The sequence below is a fragment of the Lissotriton helveticus genome, chromosome 6 (genome assembly GCF_964261635.1).
Source record: "Lissotriton helveticus chromosome 6, aLisHel1.1, whole genome shotgun sequence".
NCBI lineage: Eukaryota > Metazoa > Chordata > Amphibia > Caudata > Salamandridae > Lissotriton > Lissotriton helveticus.
In genome coordinates, this window is record NC_136067.1 from 601,032,726 (window position 1) to 601,044,996 (window position 12,271).

Below are 12,271 nucleotides of genomic sequence, written 5' to 3' on the forward strand. Positions count from 1 at the left end.
AAACACAGAGCTGCATCTCTTCCTTCTGTGACACCAACGATGCTTCACATATCCTGTAAGTTCTTGAAGCTAGTGGCATAGTTGGACACACAAACACTCTTAACACACATTCAGGGTGTCCACGCAAATGTCTGAGTATACAAATAGAAGCAGAACTTTGCATGGGGGGCTAGTAGGCCTCAACCTGAGTGACCCAGATGAAAAGGTCTACTTACTCTATTAATTCTTTTAACCATTGTATGCTGCCACCACCTCTCTATGTGCTATACCCATGATAGGGTCAGTAGGTCTTGGTTTTCGTACAACGCAATACAAAGGATACAAAATGCAGTTTTGCCCTTATTCATATATACCCCTCCATTGTTGCCGCACCCTATCATTGAGATGGGTGTGTATTTTTAGACAGTTCAACACAAGCATATATCTAATTAAGTCTATCCTTACTGTCCACCTCTGAAGCGCGCTGGGAGAATGACCCACTGGCCGGGCCCGCCTATTCCAAAACCAAAGGGGATGATGGACGGAGTGTTGAACATTGCAAGCACTCACCTCCAGTCAACTGATCTGAGTTTAATCCAGCATCATTCTTTAGCTCACTCCGCCACCCCAGTTCAGACATGGCCATATGCAAATCTGTCTGACACTGTGCTTCATGGGAACAGTCCACCCCTAACTGCCAAGCCATGTCTTCCCTGGACCGGAACAAGCAGCCTGGGACCGGTTTCTGGCTAATCAGCTGTCATCAGCCAGGCTAGCTTGAATCCAGTGGCAAAGTGAGCAAGGGACCCACGTCTGGGCATACCCTGCCAACTTAGGGCGAACAAAGCAAAACCAAAGGGGATGATGGACGGAGTGTTGAACAGTGCACGCACTCACCCCCAGTCAACTGATCTGGGTTTAATCCATCATCATTTGTTAGCTCACTGACCCCACCCCAGTTCAGACAAGGCCACATGCAAATCAGTCTGACCCTGTGCCTCGTGAGAACAGTCCAGCACAAACTGCCAAGCCATGTCTTCCCTGGACCGGAAACAAGCATCCTGGGACCGGTTTCTGGCTAATCAGCCGTCATCAGCCAGGCTAGCTTGAATCCAGTGGCAAAGTGAGCAAGGGACTCACGTCTAGGCATACCCTGACAACTTAGGGTGCACAAAGCAAAACCAAAGGGGATGATGGATGGAGTGTTGAACATTGCAAGCACTCACCCCAGTCAACTGATCTGGGTTTAATCCATCATCATTCTTTAGCTCACTCCGCCACCCCAGTTCAGACATGGCCATATGCAAATCAGTCTGACCCTGTGCCTCATGGGAACAGTCCAGCCTGAACTGCCAACCCATGTCTTCCCTGGACTGGAAACAAGCATCCTGGGACCGGTTTCTGGCTAACTGCCAACTTAGGGCGAACAAAGCAAAACCAAAGGGGATGATGGGCGGAGTGTTGAACATTGCAAGCACAGTCCGGCATTTTTCCAGCTTAGCTCAAGACTGTAGGGCTTCTCAGTGCTCATTGTTCATACCCTAAAACATAACACAACCTGTAAACATACAAACAAGAGTAGAAAACCCCTATGGCCAAGTTCACGACGTTATACTGCCCTCTTGTTTATCTAGTAACTCCTATCCGCTCAAAGCAGTGGATTTTATATGTCTAGTATTGGATGATTAGAACAGCGTATACTCTCGTCTAGAAGACCTATGTCGAAGGTGTAGGGAACTTTGCTAGCAGCCCAATGTAGGATTCACCCGTGGCACTGCTGTGCCACTCTAAATAGTTGAGGTTGTTTATTGCATGGTCCTGAAGTGTGAAGGACGCATACGGCCTGGCTGTGACAACAGTTCTGTCCACATCCCCCACTTCCTGTAAGTTCAAGCCAGCTACCCATCGGTAGAGCCATTGGGCCTTTGCTGAGCGATAGCAGTTCAAAATCTGGCACCCTTTGCCCCCCTTGATCTGCATTTTATGTCAGCGTGGCTAGGGCCACCCTGGGGTAGCTGCTGTTCCAAATCAAGTCTATGACAAGACTGTCCAGTTGTCTAAAATGTGTTTGCAGAAGTGTAAATGGTAATGTTGCATAATAGAGTAATCTGGATAATATAACCATTTTGGCCACCGCTACCCTACTCGACGCTGGTAGAGGCAGAGAATACCAAAAGATGGCCTGTGACTGTAAGTCCCACACTGCCTGCCCAATGTTTCCCTCAATAATGTCCGATTCTGCATGGTATATTAACAATCCCAAGTATTAGAAGGTGGTTGGTTCCCATCTCGGTAGGGGATCCGAGGTAACTTCTCACCCAATTGGAGCCCTCACTGGCAGTGGGAAAATGCACAATTTACTCCAGTTTACCCACAGAGCTGATATGTTGCCAAACTTGCCCAGGTATTGGGTGACCTCAACTATGTTGGCCTCAGTGTTTCTAAGGTAGAGCAGCAGGTCATTGACATACAAGGCTATTATATCTGATCTCCTGTCAGGGACCACCTCACCCTCCACCAATAGCTCTGGCTCAGATTGCAAATGGTTCTATCACAAGAGTGAATAAGATTGGGGAGCTAGGACAGACCGGTCTAGGTCTCCTATGGATGCGCTAGGCCCCTGAAACCACTCGCCTGTATGGGCTCGTGTCATCTTCCCTTAATTGCCACATGGGTGAAAGGGACTTCATTGTAGAGGCCCGAGGTGGGGGAGGGGACTGGCAGGGCGCGGGTGTGCACCACCGGGTGGGGCAAGGGATGAGCAGTGCAGTGGCTTGAGCTGTGTCTGAGGTGACACCCAGCCATGGACGCCTGGATCTGGTGATGTACTCTTGAACCTCTGGTCCCCTGGGGAGCTCTCACGGGCTGCCTGAGTGAGCTGGGGAATGTGAGAGGCATCAGCCTTAAAGGCTGTGGCCACGTAGCCACTGAGCCTGATGAGGAGAGTGGGCCACTATGTGCCTTGGAATACCAGAGTTGGCCCTAGCTCCCCCCGAGTAGAGCTGTGCTGCTGAACTTTGCGGGGCTCTGCTGCCCGGCCCACCCTGACTGGTGAGCTGCCCCAGAGTGCTGAGACTGGAGTTGCGACGGGAATCAGACCTGGGGTGCTTCATGAGAGAAGAGGGTCAGGTGCCAGTGAGATTCCCCTGCTGGTGCCTGCATTGGAGAATGTGACAACTCCTTAAGCCCTAAACTGAGGGTAGAAGCAGGGGAACACACAAATGATATGATCCAATACTTCCTCCATCCTCTTGCTTAGTTTGGCTCATGCACTTTAGTACTCATTATTTAGATTTGATTTTGTATTAGCACAACAGAGGCAATAGATAAAGGACTCATTTTTGCACCTTCAGCACAGCCTCCATCCTGTTGCTACTAACATGTTGGCCATCTGAGAGTGGAGCTCTGATTCACTTCCCTTCCTCTAACTAGATCCTTACCTGCATTGCTAACACCCAACAACATCGAAACTTTTACAAACCCTAATTCCGGTCACCCTATGAACTAGGAGTGTCTCACCTTTATGCGCAGTATCTTTCGGCACAGTATACCTGTCATCGCCACACGACTTTGATCACTGACCAGTCCTGATACCACCCAGAGAAACAATAAGCAGTCCTTGAGTCATTCTCAACCTAGAGCTCCATCTACTGGCCTAATTTTGCACTGATGATCTCCTTCTCTAAACTCTTCACTATCAACAGGCTTAAGAGCTCTAAAATTCGCTCCCTTACACAAAATAAATCACCTTGGCCCCTCTTAGAATGGATATAAGGCATGACCGTGCCGGTCTCCATGCCTTCACTATTAACTGCCCTCCTAACCTCTCTAAAAAGGTGACCAAAAAGCACAAACACCGGTTTTTCAAATCTCAACCTGAAACACTTATCTCAGACTGTTACTTCTGTGCCAAAAAGGGTAAACTAACCAATGACCTCATCTTCTACTCCAGAAAACGGGCACGATGGAGGAACGCCTTCTATTCCATGCTTTGTATAACTGGCACCAGGAAAACTCTGAACTGCCTCAAACTATCAACTTTGCCCTCGCCCTTCTAAAATGCGAACGCCACCATCTTCCTTAACAACAACGGTATTATCCTAATTCAAGCATTGAATCAAAATTTAGCTAAGATGGATAATTTATTCCCTACCCTCAAGAAAGTGGTGATTTCTAAGTCTTCTCATCCCCTCTTAAACCATCCTATTCCACACAATATCACTGTCACACCCCTCCTCACTTCTGGGGTGACTCCAACCTCAAATAACCATCCCCACTCCTTAAGCGATCTCTGTTCCATCCAGTCCCCTGACTTAGTATTGCCAGAACCTTCATTGTCCACACGACCATTGAACAAAGTGGCTAGTGGGCCTACTGCATCATGCACTTCCCCGATCTCTTCGCGGATACATAATGGGTCCCTTGCCGGGGTAACCTCTCTCGCTCCACCACTTTTTCTCTCTCCTGGTGAACGTCCTTGCATGATCTATCCTAACACGCCAATAGCCCAGTCTGAGTCCAGGCTACCACCCTTCATGGAACCTGTCCCACCCAACCCATTCAAACTCTCTTCGCCCACATCCTATCTGCCACACATATGACCCCTCACCCTCCCTCCACCCCAGCTACTCTGTCCATGATAATTGATACTTCACAAGACCTCATTGACTCATTCTCTCCTCCTGACCATTTTAATGCCGCCTCTGACCCTTCAGCTATCCCTCGAGGCTCCACCCCTCTGCCGGAACTCTCCACACAACCCTTAACCAACAACCAACACTCAGACTGGGCTGTTCATCTTGATGAGATCTCTATCCACCTGCACCTTCTCACCGATGAACTCCAGGAATTGAAAGCCATCACTATCAAATATCTCCCCATGCTCAGAACCTTTAGTACTCTAGAGCCCCATCCTTACAGGCTCAGTTCCTGCCCTTGACACGCACACTTCTTACCATACCTTGAAAACGTTACCCCGCCCAAATACCTCCTCCCACCACAGAAGAATGAAGGCTGATCTATCGACCAGCGATATCCATGAACTACTCCTTTCTTATTCCCACCCATTAGACACTGAAAAGACCCTACTGGGTCAAATACAAGCAATTCACGTTAACCCGTACAAATACCCCTCCTACAACCTCAAAGGTATAAATAGTCACAACCTCAAGTGCGTTAACATCCTTGAGTCTCCTACCTCCCACTCAACTGACCAATTGAAATGCCTAATACTCGACTGCAGATCCGCTAGTAAACACGCCCCGATATCTATGATCTCATCCTAACTAACAAGCCTGATATCATTATCCTCACGGAAAACTGCCTAAATTCCACCCATATCTTTTACCTTTTGGTCCCGCCTAACCATGACATAATTAGTCTGGACAGATCTATAAAACAGGGTGGATGAATAGCTAATATACACTGGAATACGCTCTTGGTTTCACAATGAGAAACCATCACTCCGACCTCCAGTAAATATCTATGCATCAACATTTCAAGCAAAAACTTCCCCGTCTGCAAACTACACGCATTCTACCACCCCCCTGGAAACAATCTTTACGTCATCTCATCCAATGACGACCTTTTAGTGTACCAAATCTTCCTGGGAGACTTCAACCTCCACTGGTCTAACCCAAACGATCATGCAGTGAACTGTCTAAAACCCTTCCTATTGGATCATGAACTGACACAATTCTGTGACAGCCCAACTCATAAAAAGGGTCAAACTCTGGACCTCAACATATCCAAAGGAAACACAATCAAACTGCATTCCATTATGTGACTGTTCTGACCACTACTGCATCTTCTTCTTTATTAACATGGAGGTGTACCTGGAGAGGGACATACCCAAGAAAATGAAGCACTGGAAAAGGAACCTCAGAAACATTAACACTGAAGAGCTAGCAAACTGTTGTAAAAATGCCTCGACTTCCCAATCCGACATAAAAGATGTTCATGTCCTCACAGATTTCTATAATTCCTCTATCTCTGGTATCCTGGACTCTTCAGTCTCTTTACAACAAAAAAATGCCTCCTCCAAAATCTCCAAACCTTGGTTTAACGACAACCTAATCTCGGAACACCGCAACCTAAGGGCAGCAGAAAGATCCTGGAGATCCATATCCTCCACAGAACATCTAAATCACCTTAGATCTATTAGAAACTCTTACAACCAAAAATTCAAGATTTCAGAATTCAGCTTAATCCAGCCAAAAACTGCCCAAGAAACTTTTTGAAATTGTTAAACAACCATCAGTCAAGGCAGATCAGCCAACCTGGGTGCATACAGGTCCTAAATCATGCCGGCTGTGTGATTACTACAAAGAAGATTTCATTCATGTAATTTGCTCGTGCAATAAACTTTACAATGAACGAGCAATTTTGCTCAAACAAAGTTTTAATGTGAGAGGCATTAGGTCCTGTAGAGCTGCTATAATTGCGAGCCTAAACCCATCAGATCCACAACTGAACGGTAGACTGATCAAATTCCTCAAAGTTTTTTCGAAGCTTTGTTAAAAGGGTCAGAATTCTGGCAAAAGAGAAAAGGACAATCTTATGGCTACAGAATTTTAACAATGAAATTTTAGTGTCAAGATAAAATGAATATATTGTATAATTCTTTTTTTTAAATCTGTTTTGTATAACACTAGGTTTTTATATTGTTATGGTTTTAATTACCTAAACAATAAACATTTACTTACTTACTTACGTACAGTCAAGGCACCCAACCACTATGACCTTGGTGATGGCTTTTCAATCTGATGAATTGGCCGCTTCTTTGCTGAGAAAACAAAAAGCATCAATATCGACCTAGAACCAAAGAGGGCTCTTCTTCCAATTTCTGGGATCGCTGCTCCTCTTGCCCACTAGGAGCGGCTCATTCCCCCTAGCATTAGCCCAAGAACAATGCCTCTTGGCACACCTTTACTCCACTCAGATAAAGCGACATGTACAACACTTCAGCAAAGCTCTACCACCTCCCATCTTCAAATAAACGCTGCCATCCTCCCCTTATGGAGAAAGATTGTCTACGCTTCACTATTGCAAGGCACGATCCCCAACTGCCTAAAAGCAGCGAGGGTATCCCCCATTCTAAAAATAACACACCCAGACAACATTGATCTTAATAACTTCTGCCCTATCTCCAACATACCCACGCTGGAGAAACTTCTAGGAAAGTGCATGCAATCGCAACTCCTCTTACACATTGAGAAATTCCAACTTTTGGATCAACATCAATCTGGCTTTCGGAGAGGTCACAGCACGGAATCTGCACTCATTCACATTATAGATGGCATTTTAAAAATGCTAGGACAAAATGAATCATGCGTCCTGATTCTCCTTGACCTATCTTCTGCCTCTCACATGGTTAATCACAACAAACTACTATCCACTTTAGAACAGGGCCGGTATTGCAATGGTTTACTTCTTTCCTCCACAACAGATCCCAAAGAGTCAAGGTGAATCATTCCCAATCTCAGCCCTCTACAGTAACTATCGGGGTTCCACAAGGGTTAGCCCTTTCACCTATGTTCTTCAATTTATTCTTGGAACCAAATGCTCTGTACTCCTCTAACATTCTTTTTCATATGTATGCAGATGACACTCAACTATATCTGAATATCACCTCCCCTGAACACTTCCTTTCACTTAACTCCACCCTGATGAACACTCAAAACTGGCTCACTGAGAACCACCTCATGCTCAACACCTCCAAAACGGAATTCCTTCTCATTGCTCCCCCTAATCACACTCCCAAGATCGACCTCTGGATGAAACATCTTACTGCCTTCAACTGCTCTCCCCACATTATAGAGTCAGCTAAATCCTTCGGAATCACACTAGACATGCATTTGAACATGCAGAATCATATCAGCAATTCAATCAAGGGAGCTTAACACTAGATGAGTATACAAGGGAATCTCAAACCATTCCTTCTACAGGAAGACTTTAAGCTGGCGGTATAAGCTCTTGTACTGCCACGGCTAGACTATGGTAGCTCCACGCTTTGTGGTCTTCCCAAACATAACTTAGCCCCACTAAGGGCATCCATTAATGTCGCAGCCAGATTGATCACTGATCACTAGTACAAAAAGAAATGATCACATATCCCCAACCCTAAAATCCCTAAACTGGCTGCCATACGAAACAAGAATACAGCTAAAGATTGCCTGATTGACTCACAAAGCCCTAAATTTCAAGACTCCATTTATCTGGCTTAAAAACTAGAATTAACGGGGTTGCAGACCATCACGAAGTGCAAGTTCACTGCTCTTAAAACCACAGATTTTCCACAAAAAGTCACAGAGCTTTCTCAGGCATTGCCCCTAAGATTTGGAACTCTCTTCTTCCGGAAGTCCGTCAAATCTCATCCACCACTTCTTTCAAAAAGGAAGTGAAATAAAACCTAATGAACAAGTTTCGGACCTAAAAGGACTTGGCTCCACTGCTTACTTGCTGCCTTCTATTCTGATGCCCTGTATGACTACTACATGGTTGCACACCTGGGAATCCCAGCGTTAGCATGCTGTACACATAAATGTGACAAATGTCCTTTTCCCACTACTGTATCCATCCTACCCTAACTGTTAAGCGCTCTGATACCCTCTTTGGTCATATTCACGCTGTACACATATATAAAATGAATGTGCTTTTTCCACTATTGTATCCTACCTGCCCTAAATGTGAAGCGCTCTGATACCCGCCTGGGTCATGTACGCGCTATAAAAAAATGTATTAAAAAAAAAAATGGGTAATGAGTAATGAAGCGCGATCCACTTCCAAATCAACCTCACAGCTGATTCAGCCCCTTTCCATGTCAAGATATCTCAAGCTCTGAGATTCAAAGCCCCTTTCCATGTCCATAGCCATCATGGCTGAGTGAGGCCATATCATTGGGGCTGCTTCTGTGATTCGAAGCAATTTGAGAACGTTCTGTGCTGAACTGCTCCCCTGTAAACATCCGTTTTGGACTCCATCGATAAATTGACTCAAGTGCAGTAGCAGTCTAGAGAACAGGGTCTTGTCTAATATCAACTTTTAGAATAGAGGGGGGTTGATAGGAAGAGGACTGTTCTGGGGATCGGCCTGGCTTAAGAAGAACAGTGACCAGCGCAGTCCGTGTAATGGGTGTTAGGAGAACAGTGTCATATGCCTCATTGTACAACTCTATGAGTTTAGGTGCTAATTGTTTAACATTTGTGGCGTAAAATTCAATGGGTAGGTCATTCTTCCCTGGACCCTTCCCCCATGTCAAAAGAGAGATGATCTCTTTGACCTCTTCTAGTGAAATTGGACATACCAGTTTGGTTTAGAGCAGCTGAAGAAGAATAGGGAATTGAAGGGCCTCCATGTAGGTGTCAATGTCTGTGTCGGGCCCCATGCCAGTGTTGGTGTATAAAGTCTGGTAGTACTGACAAAATGCCTCATTTATAGTTATCTGACATTAGTGAAGGGTCCCACCTGTATCTATAATGTGGGATATGGTGAAGTACCTCCTCCCTGGGTTTACCAACCAAACAAGGAGCCTCCCTGGCTTATTCCCTTCAGCGTGTTGTCAGGCCACGTATATATCATAATTCATTCAGCACTGTCTCTCCATCAGCCTTGTGTGTTCTTTCCTAATTTTTTGTAGGGAGTCACGGGTAGATTCATCTGTGACCACCCTGTTCTTTAAGAGTCGGATGTGGGCATCTAAAGTGTAAAGTTGTTGGGCCAGATATTTCTGATCCCTATAGTGGCCTGTATTCAGTGGCCTCGAATGTCGACCTTAAATGCCTCCAAATTTTAGAATGTGAAAGAAATCATAGTTGTGCTCCCTGAAAAATGGGTATTTTGCTTCTCTAGGTGTCTCCCTAAAGTCTGCATCCTCGAGTCAGTGCTTTGTAGTTTTCATGTAGGGATTGGTGTGGTATTCTGCCCACAGTCAATGTGAAGTAAGAGAGGGTTGTGGTCCGATATCATGCAACCTAAGTTTTCATAAATGTGGACATCAGGAAGAAGGCTGGCTTTAGTTACTATGTGGTCTAGGCAGAAGTGTATATCGTGCATCATTGAGAATATTCTTAGCTGTGGGGCCACTTATGGGCTCCACATCCACCAGAGACCAGTGATGTAGTCAGTCCTGTAGGGCCTTTGCTACGGTATAGGCTGATGCTAAAGGGTACAGGGAGTGAGAGAAGTCTAATTGTGCATCCCAACTCCATTTAAGTCACCCACCAGTAGGAATGGTAGGTCCGGACAAACCACCAAGATCGGGTTCATGGAGACATAGAAAGCTGGATAAGCTGTATTGTGCACATATATATATTACCTAATAGGAGGGCCTTACAGTCAAGTTTACTCTGTATAAAGACATAATGCCCATTGTCATCAACCACTTTGTTGGCAATTTCAAGAGGGACCCCTGAGCTAATGCAAATCAGGGCCCCTCTAGTGTAGGAAGAATAGCCAATGGCTACTAGCTGGCCTAGCTGGAACGCCTGTATTCTCTGCCCCTCCATGCAAGTCTCTTGCAGCATACCGATATGTATCCCCCTTCGTCGCAAGTAGAAGTGCACCTTATATCTTTTTATCATGGTAGACATTCCTCTGATGTTGCATGTCAGAAACCTATATGTGGTGATTCCCATCTTGCTATATAATGACTGTCGCTTGATGTCCTCTGTCTACGTGGTGCAGGGTTTGTGTCCATCGAATATTGTGAGTGGCAACATCTCTCCCTTAGCCATGTCATTCCCTTCCCTAGCCATATCCAGCCCCCCGCAACCCACCCTCTGGGAGTCAAACTCTCCCCAACCTAACACCCAAGCATCAACAAAATGCACCCTAAAACAATACAATGTGAATAATGCAACAGCCACACGGGAATGATCCGCGTGGATGAGAACTGGGTGAGCATGGGCATGCAGCATGTACTGCTAGCTGTGGAAAGTGGCAGGTGGTACCAAGCTTTTCACGTCCCTGCCTGGCCCAGACCCACGGCCACTTGAAGTCTTCTGATGGCGGGGGCCATCCTGCCTGTAGAGCTGTTCGAAGGCCTGCTGGTAGATTAATGAAAGGGAAGATATCTGTTTCTGGCCAGCCAAATTGCTTGTTAGAACCAATCTGTTGCAATGGATGAGAGGCTCAAATCGACTCGTCTGATGTTTGTGGAGTGACAATCAGGACCCTCATGGAGGTGTTGCTGGTATCAGAGCTGGAGTCCGGTGGACGTGGCCTCGCTCTGCTTGAAATATTCACAGAAAGACCATATGAACTGATTCTACCACTTCCATCGTCTCCCTCTGCTGTCGGCGGGACTGCTGAGGAAAGGGGAATCTGGACTGCGATGTCTCCTGCTACATTTCCCTGATTGCTGTGTGTTAGCCTGAGCGGAAGACCTCTGCTCTGTGAAGGTTTGTAACATACTGCTGGCTTCTTCCCCTTATATTTTTCAATCCAACCCCATGCTTTTTCTGAGGTTGTAAAAAAAAATGCCTTTTGGTCAGTCATAATCTCAAGCCTAGCATGGAGGGGAGGCGCATATCGAAGGCTAAGCTCTCGCAGTTTGTGCTTCACCGCTGTGAAGCTAGGCCTGCCTTGTTGGATGGCTAATGGACAGTCTGGCAACATCATGACCTTCCCAGAGCCGACTATGAAACGTCTCTCTTGACATGACTTGTGGATGATAGTGTCTCTGCTTCTATAATTCAGGATCTTGGTCACTATTGGTCTAAGAGGGGCTCCTGGTGGGGGAGGCCTAACCGGAACCTGTAAACCAATTGCACAGAGACCGGGAGGCGACTACTGGTTCTAACAAGTTTTCAATATAGTGAGTGCATTTTGTCCATCCTGTCCCTCTGTCAATTCACTCCAAACATCAAGGGGCCCAAAGGGGATTTGGACTGGGTTCAGGCTGCCCCCCACTCACTAGACTCCTCAAATCACTGTGCCTGCCCTTACAACAAGGTGAACTGTCCCTCCTCTGATGATGATATAGCGGGGAGTCAAGCGAGTACCAGTTTGACACACCCCCCTTGGTGGTTGCTCCCGTGAGGCGTTGCCAACCCCCCCTCCCCTTTTTTACCAGAGAAGGGTAGAGCAGGAGAGTAGAACAGCACAGGGAATTAGTTTCCACACACACACTTGTGTTTAGATATGAATATCCAAAGAGAGAGTGACATGAGACACTGAAACAGGTAGTAGGAGTAAGATATACCCACTACTGAGAATAATTGAAATATCCAAGAGGACAGTTCACCTTGTTGTAAGGGCAGCCTCTGTCAACCCAACCATACAAACATTGTTT

At 46.1% G+C, this 12,271-nt stretch overlaps 1 protein-coding gene across 1 annotated transcript in view; it reads left to right on the plus strand.

The window, feature by feature from the left end:
* Positions 1 to 12,271, plus strand: part of LOC144762793 (CD109 antigen-like) — a 1,211,849-nt gene that overhangs the window by 66,683 nt on the left and 1,132,895 nt on the right. The gene's annotated exons all lie outside the window — the stretch shown is intronic.